The sequence below is a fragment of the Lissotriton vulgaris genome, chromosome 12 (assembly GCF_964263255.1).
Source record: "Lissotriton vulgaris chromosome 12, aLisVul1.2, whole genome shotgun sequence".
Lineage (NCBI taxonomy): Eukaryota > Metazoa > Chordata > Amphibia > Caudata > Salamandridae > Lissotriton > Lissotriton vulgaris.
In genome coordinates, this window is record NC_141700.1 from 632,808,683 (window position 1) to 632,829,345 (window position 20,663).

Sequence of the window (20,663 nt, forward strand, 5' to 3'; positions counted from 1 at the left end):
TTGAGTAGAGATTAGAAAAGTGGGTTAGCCATTCAAACTCTGTAATGGCGATCTCAATGGGGGAGACTGTCTGCTGATTTTAGGACAGGGGAATTAATAATGAGCCAAAAGGTAGTGTTGTTGTGCTTCAGGCTTGCCTCAAGTAGTTGATTCCAAGGCTACTCCTTCAGACTTTTTTGGGGGGATTTAATGGCACGCTTGTACGCATGTCTACACTCCCGAACTTCCTCTGTGGACCTAGGTTGCTTACATAGACCTGCTTTGAAACTCCTATGGGCCCTTGTGTAGGCAGAGTCAAACTAGCATCAAATCCCCAAACCTCCTTTGATCTGGTTAGCAGTAAGCCCTACTTTAATACCTTTTTTGATTATTTCAAAGGCCTTGATGACTTTGTGTGCCTGTGCAAGCTCATCTAGTCCGGTGTCAAGGGCCACACTGTGGGTTGAAATTAAATTATTTAAGATTTGAATTGGTTTAATCATAGACCATCTCAGGGAGTACCTGATAAAACTGGAGATTTCGATATTCTCCACCGTTAATACGATTTGATTAACCCCCTGTTAAAAGAGGAGAGTGATATTCAAAGCGACACTGAGGGAAGTGATCGCTAATTGCAGTTTCATGGATAACAACATTTTAAGACCAGCTCTGCGTAATGCGTGGGGAACAGCAGGTAGTTGATGACACTGTTCTTCCCTCTCCTGTTAAAAGTACTCTTAACTTCAACTGGAGGGCTAATTAGTTAATTACAAAAACTCAGATTGTATTTAAAAAGTAAATCATGTAACAAGTCCCCGTAACCTGTATGTAAAACGTGAGTAATATCACCTTTATCTGGGGCATCCAACCCACAGACCTTGTTGGATGGCTGAGGGCATACTTGAAGATTAAAATCACCACCCGTTAGAGGTTCGAGTCTCGGTAATGTCGCTGAACCTCCTGTGATTCTGGGCAAATCACTTAATCTCCCCGTGCCTAACAAAAAAATTAAAATTAATGTGTGTCCTTGTGTAACGTAACTGGTTCTATGTAAAGCGCTCTGATACCCGGTTTGGGTCTATTTCGCGCTATATAAAACTCTGCAAAAAAATAATTAAAAAAATTATTGAGTCCCTACAGCCAGTGGGAAATAGTGACTCAAGGTCAGTATCTAATTGATGGAGGGCCGAAGTAATATCCCGCACACAGGTATTGTTATAAAAATGTATCATAGCCAAAGTACTGTATGATGTTATCTGGATAGAAATGATTTGGTAAAATACTTTAGTGGAGATCACTGCAATATTGGGGTGCCAGTTGATTTGACACATAAATACATAGGCCCCCTTTGGGTCTCCCACAAATAGAGGAAATTGCTGGGGTAAAATGTTTTAAAACCATTCAAATTAATTGGGTCCACAGAACATATTTCTCGTAAACATAAAATATGAAAGTTAGACACAAAGTCTAACCACTCCATTATAGTACTCTTGTGGCGCAGCCCAGCAACATTCCAGAATAGAACAGTGTTTGCTATAACAGGGGGGTTACCCTGGGATCGGTCCAATTCAATTTTTTCAATTCAATGGTTCTTTTTTCGGCATTTGAAAAATACCATAAAAGTGCATAATGACTGTTAAAATCCCTAAAATACAATTCATTATCCCATAATTAAACAATTGGCAAACAATACATTCAGCACTGCCCTCTTGAGTTTCTTAGCCTTATAGAGACCTTGATAAAATTCATAATACAAAACAGAGTGTAGGGATCATTAGCCCTTTGCAAAAACAGTAATGCAACCTTGGCGTGTTTAAACTTTGCTTGTTTTAAAATTCCCACTAAAAACCTATGTCTAGGTAGAATATAAAATTAAATAACAATACAAAATGAAGGGTATCCTGCGGAGACCTATTGTCGCAGCCGCAGGTACCCTTCTGCTGAACAGTTGAGGTAAAACCTGGTGGGTCAGCCAATATGTGATGTAAAAGGTTGAGCCTAAAACGAGTCATTAAAAATCTGTCCTGTGCATTGTGTATGAGGGCAAGATAGGGTTCCATTCCTTCCTCTGTTTTCAATAATCTGTAAGCACCAACTGTGGGTTTCCGTTCCGTCTGAGGCAGCCCTACGTGCGGCTGCCCGTTCCCCCAAAAATATTTTGACTCAATTTGTCATGGGGAGTGATTTCATTGGGATTAGTAAAAAGATTCTTGCAACCAATGCCCTCAAATGTGCCCTCTACATATTTTAACCAGGGAATACTCATTCCTTTATCCCTTTTCAGGCAGTCTGTGATGATTTGTCTGCTTAGATCTGCCTCGGTATTAGTCCAGATCTTAAGCCAGGCTATCAGAGGTCTGACCTTTATTAGGTCTTCAATATATGCCCTTCTTAATTCCTCATGTATAATATGGGCAAGGATACTTTGCGGGGTTTTAAGTACCTTTCTGAAATATTTGTTTTCCTCTGCCTGTAGCTGTTGGATATTTGCTAAACCCTAAACTACTGACCCTTAAGCCACTTTAGAGCAGCAGATCGATCTGTACAAGTTCAGAACTTGTTCAGGCGACCCCCTTCCCAGCCTGTGTCCATAGTTCATTATTGCCCCGGTTGAGGCCACGAATTTGGAGCGTTTTTTTCCACTAGAGGTTTGAAGTTTAACAACCCATCAAATAACAGGCCTAGATAGGAGAAGGACTGGACCTGCCCTAGTTTGTGAGTGCCTATCTTGTAAGACAACTTCTTACAGGGTTTGACCCCTGTCAGCATAATGTAAGACGTATCCAAATTTGCAGATAAGTCTAGTGTATTCATTTCATAAAGCTGACAAACCAGTCAATCAACCTCTGAAGTCCCTTGGGGGTGCGGGCTAACAGCACTGCGTCATCCGCGTATAACAGGACCGGGACAGGGCGGGATCCTACTTGGGTGGATCTACTCCTAGTTTGCCTAATTCCTGTCTAAGTTATTGATATAAAGGGAGAACAGGAAAGGAGCTAAAATACAGCTCTGCCTAACCCCACTATTGCATGGGAAAAGTGATGTAGTACCCTCATCTGATTTAAAGCGCACTTTGGCAGAGGTGTTCCATTGCAATGCTTTCAGTATGTTAACTAGGTCCGGGTCAACCCCTAAACTCATCATCAGGGCCCACAGCTTCTCTGTTAACATGATCGAAAGCAGCAGAGAGATCCATGAACCCTAGGTATACTGCCTCGTTGCTGGCTAGGGTATATTTGGCAACCAGGAGATAGAGGTTCAAACATTGATCCGTTGTTGACCTTCCCTCCCTGAACCCGTATTGTGTGTCAGTAATGATTTGGTGTGCGTCAGCCCATTCCGTGAGGCGATTAAGGACCACACGACCCAGCACTTTTGCTGTTACGTCAATCAGGGATATTGGGCGGTAACATTGGGGATTGTCCCTGTTCCCTTTTTTAAAGATGGGGACTATTATTGCTGTTGACCAAGAACACGGGAGACCAAATTCAACCGCCTCGTTTAAGACCCTAGTCAGGATAGGGGCTCACGGCTCCACCTTGCTTAGGTAGAGATCAGGTGGTATGCCATCTGGTCCTGGCGCTGGCCCCTACTACTTCCTCCAAAGTAAACTCAATCCTGGCTACCCACAGAGGGCCCGGCCCATCACCCTTGTTATTTTCAACAGTATGGTTGTATACGTTTTTAAAATGATTATGCCATTGTTCTGGAAGAATTGTGTTACAAATTTCTGGGGCGTTAGCATCCTGAAAACATGGTTTGTTTATGATTTTCCAGAACTCTGTCATATCCCTTCTGTCTGCTGCCTCCCTTAGGTCCTCCCAAGCTTGAGATTGGAGGGAGTATTTCCTACATTTTAGAGCCTTTTTATATACAAGCCTGCATTGGGCAATGTGTGACTTGTCCCAGGGTAGGGTTTTCAGGCTGGATTTCAGCTCTTTATGTGCCCGCGAGCAGTCTTTGTCGAACCATCTGAGGGTGGTGTTTGCTCTCACCTTCTTAGTGGTCTTTAATAGTCCATCAATTAGGTGTGCCATATTCTCAAATGCCTTAACAACAGCAACACCCTCTAAGGAAAGCTCGAGACACACCTTAAATGCATCTCCACCTTTCTCCATTAAAGATTTATAAAAGGTGTCCCCATCTACTTTAGACCATCTAAGTCGTCTCCCCTGGTCCGTTGCCATCTCTATGCTGCCTACCCCTCGAGTGACACTTTTAATGGGCGGGCCTTTTATTTCCAACACTAGGGGATTATGGTCACTGTGTATACTCCATTCGATGTCTACCCCTTTAACCCAGGCTTTAAATAGGCTGGAGACAACAATATAGTCAATAAAGGAACGACAGCCTCTGCCCTTAAATGTGGGATTGATCTCGTCTCCACTTCCCAAAGCCACAAGGTCGATAGTGTGAACCAGGGCTTGGCTTTTCAACACCCTATCCAATTCCATCCCCTCAGGGGAATGCAGGAAGTGTGGACCATCCTCCATCGTGCAACGGGACCAATCCTTATTGTCAGATCTCAGGGTCGGGCACAGGTGGCAATTGAAGTCGCCAGCTAAAACCAGAAGTGGCGCCACCGCGCTTTTCCCTGAGGCTTGTCTTCGATTCCTCAATGTTAACATAAAGAAGCTAAGATCATATAAGTGCTGAGTGCATTCATGACAATCCTGAAACAGTTGATGGACAATTTTCAAAGGCTACTAACACATCAGTCTGTTGGACAACCTTCAGCTGTCCCACCTCCTGCACCACCCATGCTGTCACGACCTTCTCTTCCACCTCCTCCACCTCCTGCAGTGCTGGAAACACCTCCTGCAGTGCTGGAAACACCTCCTTTGCGTACTCCCTCACTTGTCCCAATAACACTTAAAGACATGGGCGAGCTGGGCTTAGTATGGTCAGAAAATACTGAGGATGCCAGCTACAGTTCAAGTACTGCCCATTTAGGCAAAAATAATGATATCTGACCCCATGTTCGTCCCAAGCCAGTTTGACAGGTCTTTCGATACTGGATTCCATCATTGTGGCAGTGGCACTGAGGCAAGGAACCCCGTTGCACCAGATTCAGTACCTCCTGAATTAAAAGACTGGCAAATAGGCAATTTAGTGCATAAATTAAGCTTGTTTGGTAGCAACCTCGATGAGAGTTGCAAATGCCATTGCAATAGTCAAGGAAGAAGCCAGTGCATCGACTGCCATCATTGATAAAGTAATGGACGTGTCAAATTTGGGCTTCTGTCAACTGGCAGGAGCTGCTATCCTAAGAAGGCAAGCATGGCGGTGCTCAGTGGCCTTCCATCCATATTATACTTTAATTTTTCAAAATAGTGGTTTAATACGTCCCTTGTGACAGAGCTGAATTTGTCACATGACCAATTACGTGTCATATTTGTGGTGGTTCAGGGCAGCCGAAGTACTAGAATTACAGCTGTCCTTTTTGAGAAAAAATGCTTTCATGGAAATTCTACAGCTTTGGCCAATATCATGGGAGCCTGTGCTCCCATTTTATGATGCCCTCTGCACAGGTTGTGGAGTGAGCTAAAGAATGATGATCGATTAAACCCAGATCAGTTGACTGGGGGTGAGTGTTTGAATTGCTCAAACGCTCCGTCCATCACCCCCTTTGGTAGCGCTTTGTTCGCCCTACGTTGGCAGGGTATGCCCAGACGTGGGTCCCTTGCTCACTTTGCCACTGGATTCAAGATAGCCTGGCTGATGAGGGTTATGAACCCGAAACCGGTCCCAGGATACTTGTTTCCTGTCCAGGGAAGACATGGCTTGGCAGTTCGCGCTGGACTGTCCCCATGAGGCACAGGGTCTGACTGATTTGCATATGGCCATGTCTGAACTGGGGTGGTGGAGTGAGCTAAAGAATGATGATGGATTAAACCCAGATCAGTTGACTGGGGGTGAGTGATTGATTTGCTCAAACGCTCCGTCCATCATCCCTTTTGGTATCGCTTTGTTCGCCCTAAGTTGGCAGGGTATGCCCAGACGTGGGTCCCTTTCTCACTTTGCCACTGGATTCAAGATAGCCTGGCTGATGAGGGTTATGAACCCGAAACCGGTGCCAGGATGCTTGTTTCCGGATCAGTTGACTGTGGGTGAGTTTGATTTGCTCAAACCCTCCGTCCATCATCGCCTTTGGTATTGCTCTCCACAGGATTCAGCACTTCCAGGGTTGGCAATCAATTATATCTGACAGATGGATCTTGCAAATTGTTCAGTCAGTCTACGCCCTTCCGTTTCTCTTCTCCTCACCCAACATCCCTGCCAACACAAATGTCTGCGGATAGTCTGTCTGTCCTGCTACAAGAGGAAGGCCTGTTGCTCTCCAATGGTGGCATATAGAGGGTACTGGGCATAGAGAAAGATGTGGATTGTTATTCCAGCTCTTCCCTCCTCTTGGCTTATTTTGGGCATTCAACCGTTTGACTCCTGAATGCCTTCCTGTGAAAGGACGAATTGAAAATGCTCACATTGGTCCAGATCTGATCCGCTCTGAACCCGGCAGAGTGGATGGTGTTCTTGGAAGCGTACTTTTGTGTACCCACCCTGCAGTCCCACCGGTGTTACCTGCGGTTCAAGGTGAGCCAGGACCAATTTAAGTTTGCTGGCTCCCCTTTGGCCTCAACAACAATGGAACTCTTGACATTGTTAAGGTTTACAAATAAATGGATCCCACCTGATTCCATCACAGAGACTTTCATTCATTGTGGCCATCCTTAACACAGTGGATTTTAAGGCATTTCCTCTGCAGCCGTTAGTTCTGGGCGTTTGGGCAATTATGCCGATATTTACGGCTCAATCCTGGATACAGGTCATGTTGGTTTTGAGGCTTTTTCGCCTTGTCAACTGTACCAGGTGGAACGTGCGGGCCTGGCAGTGAAACCTGAAAACTCTGGGTTCAGTATCAAGGCCACCTTTCTGACACCATACACATACACATCATGGCTGACCTATTTACCTTTTATCACGTCCCCACCCACAGCTGACAGTGGTCAAGGATGCAACACTATTGGGTTGGGAGGTGGGGGGTAGTTCCTGGAGAGGTGGAGATCAGAGGACTCTGGTCTTCAACGGAGTGACAGCTCCCCATCACCATACTTGAATTATAGTCCATTCATCTGGCTGTGAATGCCTTTCTACCATCCACGAAGGAGAGGTTGAGGCAGGTTCTCACAGACAACACCACTTCCATGTGGCACAGAATCAAGCAGGATAGAGTTGGGTTCCTGTGCCAGGAGGCTTTGTGACTGTAGAGTTGGCTGGAGTGCCGGGGCATCTTTCTGATTGCCAGTAGTAACCTGGCAGGGCCCATGAATGGCTGAGCCGACAAACTGAGGGGAAGACATCTGGAAGTTCACAGGGGGCATCCACATCCCAAAGGTGGTGTAGGCCATCTTCCTCCAGTGGAGTGGGGGTGGGGGGAGGGGCTGGGGGTGTGGGGGACCCTGGCTAGATTTCTTTACTACCGTCAAATGCAGTGTCAACAATTTTCCGCTTTGGAGTATCTGCTAGAACACTTGTTACAAGACACATTCTATCTCTAATGGAACAAGGAATTCTTGTACTCCTTCCAGCCTCTATGGTTCCTGTCTCATGTACTGAAGAAGACCAAGAATTACAAGGCCCGAGTCATCCTGGTGGCTCTGGATTTGGCCAGAAGCATGTGGATCCACAGCTCTTGAAAATATGTATCTATCCTCACTTCAGGGAGACTTCCAGTCTCTGCAGCAGTGCAGATTCCTCTGCCCAAATCCACGCTACGTACACCTCCATGCATAGAGATTGAGTGGAGGCAATTACCTGCTTTCTATCTGTTGTTTGAGGTGGTCATCCTTGTCACCAGACACTGCTCCACAAAATCCAGCTATGCTGGGATAAGTTCATAACCTGACTTGATGCCTGAGATTTTGTAGAGGTGGATAGTCTTATATATTAAGATCTGGTGGGGGAGTGTGGCTCACTGATTAGAGCGGCAGACCCTGATGCAGAGGTCTGGTCCGGGACCAGGGTTCAATTCCCGACGCGGCAGGGTCCTGAGCCCAAAAATGTCCACGGACTCGATAATTCTCGCCTCGGTGCCTACTCTAATCATGGGGTCCCACTCTGCAACTCTGGGCAATAGCTTGCTTAATCTCCACTACGGCGGCCCACCCGCTGCGGGATGCCTGGCTTTCACCTTGGGGATGCCCAGTAGGGGTTATCTCACAGGGAAAAGCCAGGACTGGTTCCCAAGGCAAGCGCCTTGATGCCTTCGGGTGATACGTGCGCTATATAAGTCGCAATACATTTACATTTACATAAGATCTACTATGCACTGGCCAACAGCAACCCCCGAAAAATCTGAGGGACTACTCCACCAGCGCCAAGGTACAAGAGGTGCCTGGCCTTGTTATGTGTCAGGCTGTACATGGGCGTCAATACGTAAGTTTATGAAACACTACTGACGTGACAGCCAGGTCTAGCAGGAAGGACACTCCACCCACTCATTTCTGCAAAACGTTTTGGCTTGAGTTCACTCCACAAACCCTTCACATTGGTAAGGGGGCTGCTTTGCTATCTGTTCTACTGAGAGGAATCTGCAGTTGGAAGTATTCATTAGAAGAACAAGTTACTTACCTTTGGTAACGCTCTTTCTGGTGGTTGCTCTATTTAACCGCAGATTACTCACTGCCCTCCTACCTCCCTGTTCTGTGGAGCAGCCTCTTTTTAGGATGACCTTATCTCCCCCAGATGATCTGGATGTGACTAAAGTTATACGTCTGGAAAGATCAGGGGTAAGGCTGTGGCAGATCCTCTGGAAGAAAGAGCAGCGTCTCCCAACCATGCACCCAGGACAAACAAAAAAAGACCATATCTCTTCAGAGTTACCCCTCCCACCGTCCTAAACCCAACAGGTTGGAAGGAGAGCTTCCCTTTTTGCCACAGTTTGGCGGACCACTAGGTGTTCTGGAAAAAGTAGCAAATCTACCCAGGAAAGAGCACCATCTACATTTGTGAGAGCTGCAACAAGAGGTTATCCTCTTCCTCCTGAAAAGAGCCATGAGGACTATCCCTAAAATCCCCCAAATATCCGATTTTACTAAAAGTTATTTTTGATAGAGAAGATGGGACAGTGGAGCCCTATTCTGGACCTTGGGGATTTAAACCATTCCCCCAAAAATAATCCCTTCAGATTGTGACCCCTCAGGATGTCCTTCTGATGCTTCAGGAAGGAGAATACCTTACCTCCTTGGATCTTCAGGATCTATATTGTTATATTCACATACATTGAAACCACAGGAAATGCCTCTGTTTTTCAGTGGCAGAGCAGCACTGCCATTCTACAAGTTCAAAGCGCTTCCCTTCGGCCTCACGTGTGCAACTTGAATATTTACAAAGTGCCTTTCCAGGGATGACATGGTCACCAGGTATGCGCAAACTTGGATTCTGGTTCATCAAAGCATCATCAAGGGAAGAGTCAAAGGCCCCTGTGGTTGCCTTCATCATTCTGTTGTGCAGATTAGGCCTGAAAATGAACCTGGAAAAGTTTTCAGTATCCCAGAAAAAAAGACTCGTTCTTGAGAGCAATCCTTGATCCGCAAATAGTAAAAGCCTTCCTAGCACTAGAATGGGTATTACAACTACAAACCATGGTAAAAACATTTTGTTCCAAGCAAGCATTTACAGTCAGGGCAGGGTTAGTCTGGCCTATAGGACAACTAGGCAGTGCCTGGTGGACTGGACTGATTGAAAGTATGTGGGCCAGGTTTCTGTTTGTTTGTGGCCTGGTAGGCCGGATTTTACTGTTGAATTTCCCTTTTATTACCAGAAAAATTATCTGCAACAAGCACAAATGCATTTAGTCCTCCACTCCCTGCAAACCACCTTTACAGTGTGTCTACACAAGTTGAAATATGCCCCTATGTGCAAATGTGAGTTTTAGTTTAAGCTATCTGACTGCTAATAGGGGTCACTATTATTTTGGTGCCCTGGCCTATTTTATGTCCTTCTCCGACCTTGCAGCCAGACTGTACAAATCCCTTCTGGGTCTGATGTCTTTTTGTAGGCACAGAATGAGACTGATACAGCAAGCACTAGGCCATCAGTGGAAGAAGATAAACAGCTCATGGGACGACACAGTTCAGGTGACCAGAAGACTCAACCAGGCACTGCTATGGCGGTTCCCATCAAACCTCAACACAGGCCTCCCAGTCCAACCTTTGAACAACATAGTTGTGCTGACTATGGATGCATCTGTGGAGGTCTCGAAAGCCCACATGCAGAAGATAACCGCCACGGGCCTCTGGTTGCACCAAGAGAAGACACTGAACATCAACACCCTAGAGCTATGGCCAAAAGGCTCGGTCTTAGTTTTTCCTCCAGAGGATAGCACGACAAACCATACTCATCAAGGCAGACAACAACCTTGATGCACTTCATCATGAAATGAGAATGAACTAGGTCCTATTTTCTATCAAAGCAAGCACAGATGCTATGCTACTCGACCATCTCCAACATGGTCGACATTGCAATGGAACATCTCCAAGGATGCCAAAACAGGTAGATAAACTAAGTCGGGTTCTCTTGAACTGCAGTTCGGGACCTCCATCAAGACTAGCTGGATTACATCTTCCATGTATGAGGGTGTCCCAAACTAGATCGGTTTGCCAGTCTCCAGAACAAGAAATGCCAGTACTGTGCCAACAGGTTCTTGCAACCAGGGTCAAATGGCATTGCAGTTTCGATGACAGTCGAAAGTCTTCATTTATGCTTTGGCATATTTTCTCGTGATCCTCAGGGTGCTGAGGAAGGCGAAAGAGAATCAATGTTCCCTGATCAGCATTGCCCTGATGCTGTCCCATTGGTAATGGCACAGTATCCTCCTGAAGATGACCACACATCCAGCAGACTGTCTGAAGACAGATTTCAGGCTCCTCTGCAGAAACAGCAGAGATATCCTATGTCACAATCTCGAGTCAATAAGCTGACAGCCTGGTTCCTGACCACTTAGAGTGTTGCCATTTGAACGTTCTAGGAGGTTGCAGGAACATTCTGGTGCAAGCACACGCAACATCGGCTACAAAAACCTATAATGACAAATGGGAGCGTTTCTGCCCTTGATGCAGGAACACAGGTTTTAACCCACTCTCTATGCAGCTATATCAAGTGCATCCATAATTGCTGGAACTAACCAAATGTGATCTGAAATACCCTTCAGTGAGGGTCTGTCTAACAGCAATATGAAGATTCAGAAGAAGAGAGCACGCTGCTTTGTTTTTGTTTTCACAAAGGATCATAGAGCAGTTCAAGAAAGAACTTTTTAGCATGGCACTTCCTCCAGTGCCATGGGAGCTGCATATGTTACGGAGTGAACTCATGCTTCATCCCATTAAACCGATCCACAAGGCATCTAAAATTTTTCGTGGAAGACTGCTTTATTGCTCTCCCGCACAGCAGCGAGGAGAGTAGGGGAGCGGTTTTCATTTACTATACAGAGTCCTTTAAACAATTTACCAAGGACAAAGTCCTCTTACCAACCAGACCAAAATTCATGCCTTAAGTTCCTACAGAATTTCAATTGAATGCGCTTGTAATCTTTTGCTCATTTTATCATCATCATCATCAAAATATCTTTATTCGGTCAGTGTTGACCATAAAAGCACATAAAAACAACGCAAATCAGCAAGTAAGAATTTCATACAAACAAATAGGTTGGGGTATAAAGTGCAAAAGATGACAATATGCAGACAAAGACGTCCTCTCGCCATGTACCTGACAAAAACCTCAAAGGGGTTGGTTATGTTAACAGGAATGAAACAGGGCTATCATAACCATTTTAGGACTATCAATCCTTCGGAACCATTCTTTGCTAGTACCATAGTCAGTCGATCAATCAATTCTCTTTGTTCAGAAATAGTGATATCCAAAAAATTATCACAGTAGTATGGGGTACATTCAAAAGACTTTCCATCTGTTTTATTATAAAAACGCATGGTTAAGACAATAACATTCTTGATATTAAAACTCATATATGTTGTTGATTTGACCATAACTAGAGAATTTCAGATTATAGTACATTGTAATTCGCATACTATTCTCTCAAGATAATTCTTACATATATAAGAGCATGAATACAAATAGTAAAAAGTACATTAAACAAGACACCCTCTATATATTACTAAAATGTTCTTTAGGATCTATACATAACATCTCTATAATCAATTCTATGACATGTTATTTCAAATATAGTTAAAAGCTCATTGCTCACCATCATATGTTAGCACTTCTAGATGTGAGAGAGATTTCCTTCTGGACATAGTGAATGGAATAAAAGTAGAAACCATGTAGCATGTATCCAGAATATCTAGTGTCCGTATATGCTTGAAAGCTTCCTGGTAAATAATGTATCTTCCAACTTTAAATAACTGTTGTAGAAGGGATTTTCTTAGGTCATTATAACATTTACAGAACATGATAAAATACATAGTGGGATTGGTTTGATACGCTGTCACAGGGGCATTTGGGCAGCATCTGTGACCAGTCAATCGTTTTTGGGAAGGCAACCAAAATGTGTGAAAAATACCCAGATGTAGTCTTGTCAGATAGAATCTGTTGCACATTTCGTACGATTAATAAGTAATTTGGTTTTAGCTCATTTGATCTTAATCTGAGAACATCAGTGGAGAAATCGTTGCACACACTGGATGTCGGCAGGTGCATCATGGACAAGACAAAGGACTTGCGTGCATCAGCCAAGCTGTTTGTGTCCTGTGGCCATTCATGGAAAACCCAATCCCTTTCCAAACCGGGAACTGCTCATTTGATATCGGCCTGAATCACCTTCGTCCATACCATGGCGGAGTCCACTCCAGTTCAGAGTGAGGGAGCACACCACCAGTGTGGTATCGACTGCTGCACCCTGCGCCGTAGTGCTTTTGCAAGACATCTGCCTTGCAGCCACATGGAAGAGGAGGCACACTTTCACCAATCATTACTATCTAAATCTGTGCACAGCAACTTACTCAGCAGTGGGACAGACTGTCCTCCGCAACCTAATTCAGTAAAGTTGGGCATGCTTCCCGCTTTAATGTGATGTTATGTACAACCTTCTGTTCTGAATCAAGCATGTGCATACATAGAAAAATCTAATGCTGGAGAAGAAAGTAGTTAACTGTAACTCCAGTTCTCATGGCATTGGTATTCTTCATGTAGTCACACGTAACTCTATCCTCCTCTCTCAGTAAATAAATGTGCTTTGCACATCCAGAGGCTAGTTATTCTACTTATTCCCTGCATTAATTGTTTTAATATTTGGTTTGCTTCTCATTATTTGATTCCTGTTTCCACTAAATGAGCCAATTGTGAATCCTTGTACTTATGATAACCCAGTTTGCCGTTGGCATAAAGGTTTGCTCTTCTATTTCATATTATTGTCTCCCTTCTCCCCGGTCAGAGCTTGACTTCTATCAAAAATACCCTACACACTTGTTTTACGAAACCTGAGCGATGGCGGACTTTGCGTTGGAGTAGGAGAGCTCAGCTGTTGCAAATCTTTAGCTGAAGTTCAGGTTGTTTCAAATGAGGTGCATGTGCTACTAAACAAACACTGTTGTTGAAGCCTATGGCCGCTATCACACTGCCGCTATTTAAAGATACCAGGGATTCCCAACCTGGCATACGTGAATGACTCAAGCAAGTATATGAAAGATCCCCTCGCTGGAGGACTAGAGTTAATGGTAAGCAATTAATTTAGTTTCGTTTACAAGTAGACACATATACGCAAATATACTTTTGTAAAGATGTAACGAAAAATACTGGCTCATCTCGAAAATATCTACTATGCAACATTTAGCAAGGTATACCTTTTACATTCACTGCTTACATCCCAAACTTCATCTTCTGGCTCCTTTTCATTCATAACATTCAACTTTGAGGGTACAGCTTACCCTGCAAATGCAATCTGCAGGGCAAATGCACTTCCTCCAGCTCCTTTATTATTGTTGCTTCATTACGGGCTTTTCTTTATAGGACAGCTGGGGAAACCTACACAATGTCGCTCAACAATTACCAGACACAAAAGAATACTTTGAATGCTAGATAACTTAAAATCATTACAATATAATGAGAAATTAAAGGGTATTACAAACCTGCAATAGTATAAAATGTTCCATAAAAAGTGCATACATATGATCTAAGCATAGCTACAAACGTGCAAGTTACACAGCAATCATGAAGTGTTTTAAGCAGGTCTTTTTAGATTGTTTCCTTTTCCACCACTTTGATAAATTGAATATGCGTAAAATTCCGTTGAAGATTTTCGCCATTCAAACAAGCTGGTAGGGCATGGCGACATGTGTAAGTGTTCATAGACCTAAAATGGGGCCTTAGCAAATGCCTTAGTTCAGAGATAAAGTATGGGAATTCGCACAGTAAATGCAGGTTGGATTTTGACTAATATTCACACAGTCTACAGTTTGCATCAGTATCCGTGTTCACCTATGGTATGGCCTGATCATTTATAAGAAAAATGCCAAATCTATGCTAGATAAACTTTAGTTTTTACTGTGTAATTGTGCCCCAAGTATTCTTAGCTTGTAGCTCTGGTGTAAGAGTTACTCATCGTCCATGCATGAAAACGTATGCTGAAGAGGCACTTGTCAATAAATAAGATGTCTTGCAATTTATTTTTTAATAGACTGTGACCAGTTTTTTTCTTAGATAGATCTTTTCATTTCAGAAATCCCAGGGATGTTATCATGAGTTATTTGAGCTTTCTCCACTGGTCTGTTTCTGTTGTGAATAGATTCCATTTTGTGTGGGGCATCTGCTTTTGGGGAATACCATTCCTGTGGACGAGTGCCTTTGCTAGGTTCTTAGGTCTTCACGATCTGGCTAGGGAGTAGGCTTATGCGTGGCTCTGTGGGACATTTTAAGTCATGACTATGGCCACTGCAAAATATTCTAAAGGAAAACATCACATAATTATTGAAACATATTTGTTAAGGAGCTTAAATAATCGTAGCACAATAAAAAAATAACTCCGCTCTTCAATAAAAATGCATTGAATGGAATCATGTTATGTGTTCTGGAATATTAATGTTCTTTCCAAATTAGTTATGAGATTTAATTAAAAAAACGTAATTTATGAATTTCCGTTTTTTTGTTATATAATGTCTTAGCCCGCTTGCAGAGCGAGCACATTCAAATGAGTTACCATGCTAAAAAATCACTACGGATAAAAGAAACATTTGCAGTGCGCAACACAAATGCTCAAATAATAATACAATATTTGGGGGGAAAGATGGGTCCCTGAGATGTACAGTACCTTATAGGGTGCCCTACTGCCGTTTAATGTTTATTCATTGCTATCTTGTCTAGCCTGACAAATCACAATAATTTTTATTTTCTCAGTAATTTCATTTCTAAAGGTATTTCATTAAATAAAGAAATATGTGAGGTACTCAGCATTGTAATCTCAAAGTCTGTTATGATTAAGGGTGGGCGTAAAATCCGTTTCGCGGGCGAATTTGTGGTTTTTCCGCGATTTCGCGATCCGCGAATCTCGCGAAATCGCGGTAAAATCCGCGAATCAGCGGGGACGAATTTTCAGCCAAGCAAGGGTTACAGCAGCAGGTGCAAAAGTTGAACCTAATTTCTTTGTAACCTTTTACAAAAGGGTTACAAACAAATTAACTTCAACTTGGACACCTGCTGCTAATTGCTTCCTGGCGCCTCGTTGCCTACTTGCAACTATTCTCTGACCCTGCTCTGACCCTTGAAGCAGGGTCAGAGAATAGTTACAAGTAGGCAACGAGGCACCTGTCCAAGGAATTAAACCTCATCAGGAAGCACTTACAGATATAAAAAACAGGAAGAAGGGAGAGGATGGCAAATACACCCATTTTGAGTTGTCAGGAGGGGTTAAACTAAAAGAGACCTTTACAGCACAATTTTCATATGCATTTTGCTAAAAATAAAAAGCTGTATGTTCTGTAGGGGCAACTCAGGAATCTGGCCCTTCAGAGATCCGGCCTCTCTTTCTCTCTCTCGTTCTCTCTCTCCCTCTCTCTTTCCCTCTCTTTCTCTCTCTATCTATCTATCTCTCTCTCCCTCTCCCATAAACGACTGCATGGGTAACTTCGCTATGCAAGCGGCTCGCGAAGACGCAAAAATCCCCGCGAACACGCAAAAAAACCCGCGAACACACAAAAAAACAAAAATCTGCAAATTCGCGAATTTTGCGGATCGCGAATTCGCAAATCCGCGGATCGCGAATTCGCAAAATTCGCCCATGCTTAGTTATGATATATACACACATACATCCCAACAACACACATATCACAACTCACCCCTACATTCAACACCATGCCACTGCCCTAAAACCACACGCACAAGTTTTCTGAAAGTCTGGAGTGATTCCAAGAGGCCCTCTCCTAGAGTAGCGCATGTGCGCTGCGCTAGGCTCGACCTAAAAAAGCAGGTATAAAGGGGCGTTTTTAAATTGTTTGCCTTCTCTGTTAGGATTGTAGGAGTGAGTATATTTTGGTTTGTACCTACGCTAGGGCTGAAATCAGTTTGTGAGAGTGGGATTTGATTTTGCCTGGGCAACCCATATCTTGAGATCTTGCAGATGTGCAAAATATTTATCCTCCATTTTTATGAATGGGGCTGAAGGACACACCCATAAAAGAATTCTGGGATATTTTGGGTGTGTTGACATTGATTAAAAAGCAGTGAGAATATAAGCCTGGAAATCATAAATGTTTTTAAAAAGGGCAGCGGGCAATCCATCTGCACCCGAAACAGTATCTTGTTATCCTTTTCTTATGAAGGAGACCATAAACTTGTTGTTTGCCAATTCTGACTTTTCATTCTGTGGGACGTTATCCATTGGTCTTCTATAACATTATGGTTTTGTGCTGATATGTGGCCATAAGCCAAGCTGCTAATAAAAGCCATAAAAGCTCTGGGGTTCTCTTTCTTGCATGTTACCAATTCGGTGTTCCAGAGCGTATCTCTTGTTTCTTTTTTTAGCATTGCCAACTGCTTATTTATATATGTTCTGTATATTTTTAACTCTTTTGGAGAAATCAAGCTCTAGAAAATGTTTGGTCATTAAGTTTGGCTTCCTGCTGCAGTCGTCTTCTGTCCATTTGGAGTTTTTTATTGAACCATAAATTGCAAGAGGTGACTTTTCTGTGAATGTGTATTGTTTTTGATTTTGGCATTATATTTTGTTATTATACCACATGAGACATATTCCCAGAGTTTGATTTAAATAATTTAATAACCATCACCTTTACATTGATTATTAACAAATGTTTCAAAATTTGATTCATAAGTAGAATGTATTTATTGAGCTGTGTCTTCCCATTTCTATCATTTCAAGTTCTCTAAGGTTATAGTTTGCGACATCATTTGCTCTAAGCGATTATTAAAATAACCAGCACTTCCTCCAGCAATAACCATACCCGTGTGCTTTGCAAATGCCATTTTTTTCTATACTTTTCCAGTGATTGCGATCATTGGTGAAAGTAGTGGGATCGTTTTGCCGCTCTGTTTGCTTGTCAAGCATAAGTTTATTTTTCAGATTGTTTAATGCTACACTTTTTTTATCCTCCTCGTGTTTGTTTCTGGAACTTTAATGTTTCAGAACAAATGAAACATGAAGGAGAGGTTCCATCACAATTTCTCAGGTGATTTGCAGCTAAACATTTTCTTTAACCCATTTCTTTACTATCATGAACAGCAAAAGAGTCTATCTAAAAAGTAAGCAAAATGCAGCATAGGAAGCCTATGGTGATCTGCCTGTTGCATTTAACCTTTTTTCGGTCTGCTATTTTGACTTCTATGCATAGAAAAATACATATATGGATTTAAATGGGAAAACGCACTTTTGAGGACTTCCCAAAAAAACAAACACTCTCTCTCTCCTCCCCCTCACCTCCCAAACCTCCAAACCTCCAAATTCCATCCCACCCAAGCCCAGTCAATGGGCAACCGATTCGGCAACAACATTCTTAGTTGGCTGAATACCTTTTGTAATAATCAAAAAGGTACCTTATCTACAAAATGTGCATCTAAACTTACATGCAGAAATCTCAAGGACATCTATACAAGAACATATTTATACCAGGAGTTTCAGCTCATATGCAGTTGTACTTCTGTTAAACTATGCATAGGAAATTTGTTTTAACTGTTGAGCCATTTGATGCATCCACATCAAATCTACACCCTAGACCCATCAGCATCTGGTTTTTGTGGTAAAACTGGTACTATTGGCAGTTTCTTTGTACCTTCAATTGTGGACTGATCTTTACCAAATGTGGCATGAAAATCGAGAATTGGCAAGACTAGCTCCTTGTTCTATTATTATATAGTAATATAGTTTGGCACTTTACGCCCTCATGTTTTTCCCTCCCGCCCCAGTCTTCCATCAATTGGTTTTGCTTTAAGTGCTTATGATTAGGCCAGTATACACACACACTCTGGGACATGACAAGCAAGATAGATCTTGTCAGCGGTGCTGGAATAACTTCGGGCCTCCTTGACTCAGACCATTGAAGATGCAGCCAAATATGTGATTGGTGCTGGACTTCATAGTTATTGTTTGGGCGAGCAGTGGACACCAGTATGGTGCTAGATCACCATGTATGGATGCAAACCATAGGTTTCTCAGGAGACGTACTGCCCTTTCTTACGGGTGTGCCTTTTGATGGCTCACGTCTGTTTGGTAAAAAAGGGGATACTCTCTTAGAAAGCTTTAAGGAGAGTAGGGCCTTTGCATGCTCTTGGAGTCTTTCAATCCCCACCAAGCAGTTTCAGTTCAAGAAATTCAGAGGTTACTCCACGGGGGGTGACAGACAAAACCAGTCTCCCCTGCCCTCTCTGCAGGCTTTTCATGGCTGTGGTCATGGATCCAAAAGGCAACTCCCAGTTAACGCTGGGTAGCGGCCCTCCCAGTTCCCCTCCCCTGCTGCAACAGCCTCTAGGATACTTTAGTTTGCCGTTAGTGGAGCACACCTACCCTGCGGGAGGTAGAAGTGAGTACTTTTTTCCAGGGTGGCTATGCCTTACATCCAAAAGATGGGTTCCCCAAATTGTTTAGCAGGGTTATGCTCTTCAGTTGTCTTCTGCCCCACCGCACATTCCTCCCACATCAGAATGGCTCTCAGTGGAGCACCTGCCATTCCCATGCAAGAGGTGCAAGCTTTACTCTCCTATGGAGCCATCAAGAAGGTGCCGGCCTCTTGCTATTGCCTTGCACCAAAGCAAGATGGAGGGCTTTGGCCTGTCTTAGTTCTCAGTCCTCTAAATGCCTTAATATGGAAGGACAAATTTAAAATGGTCACTCTGGCCCAGGTTCTCCCTGCCCTTGATCCTGCCAACTTGATGGTTGCATTGGAGCTGCAGGATGTGTGTTTTCAAATACCTGTCCTGCAGTCCTACAGTTGTTACCCATCGTTCAAGACTGGCAAAGAGCATTTTTAGTCTGTAGGTGACTGGAGTGTTGGGGCAGATCTCTGGTCGTTAACCACCTGGCGCAATCTTTGAACACTGAGACGGAGGAGTTCATCCGGCAGATCATGAATGGTTTACTTCATTCCTCCATGACATAACCCAAAGAATCAAGGCCAACTGTTCTCTGTCGAAGCCCTCTGTGGTCACACTGTCCTACAGGGATCTGCCCTTTCTCACATTCTCTCCAACTTATTCATTGATCCTTTAGCAGACTCCTTAGCATCCTCCAACATTCATTATTACATGTTTTCAGACGACACAATTGTACCTGAAAATCTTCTCCCCTGATGACCTCAATACCCTCAACGTTATTCTTCACTATACTCTGAACTAGCTTGCACTCAACCATCTCAAACTTACCGCCATCAAAACGGAATTCCTCCTTATTACCACACCCAAACACAATCTTAAGATCGACCTTTGGATGAAACATCTAACTGCCCTCTGTTGTACACCTCACTTTGTAGACTCTGAGAGCTCACTGGGAATTATACCAGACAAACATCTGCATATGCAGAACACATCAGTAACTCCACCAAAGGAGCCGATTACCAGATGAGCATCCTAAGGAAATTAAAACCCTTCCTCCCCCAGGATGATTTTAAGTCTGCGGTCCAAGCCCTAGTCATCCCCAGGGTCAATTACGGAAGTGCTATGCCGAGTGGCCTTCCCAAATACAAACTGGCCCCTTTACTGGCCTCTCCTAATTCTATGGCCAGACTTGTTACTGGAAACAAAAATAAACAGTCACCTCTCCCCTGACCTGAAATCCCTAAACTGGCTCCCTTATGAAGCACACATTCATCTAAAAATCACTTACATGACCCACCGATACATTCCAACATTTCAACACCCCCCAAATACCTAGCACAACCGTTCGAACTATCTGGTGGATGTAGATCGCAAACTAACCATTCCATGCTGTTGAAACCACAGATTTTCTGCAAAAAGAAAACGTGCAACAGAGCTTTTTTAGGCATCGCCCCTAAAATTTAGAATTCTCATTTGAAGGAAATCAGTTAAATTTTGTCCACCGCCTCCTTCAAATTAGAAGTGAAAACATTCCTGAAGAATAAATGGTTGGCCTAAAATTTGTCACCATACTATATAATCGATCACACTTACCTGTTGTACTCTTATTCTGTTGAAAACTACCACCCTCTGATCTC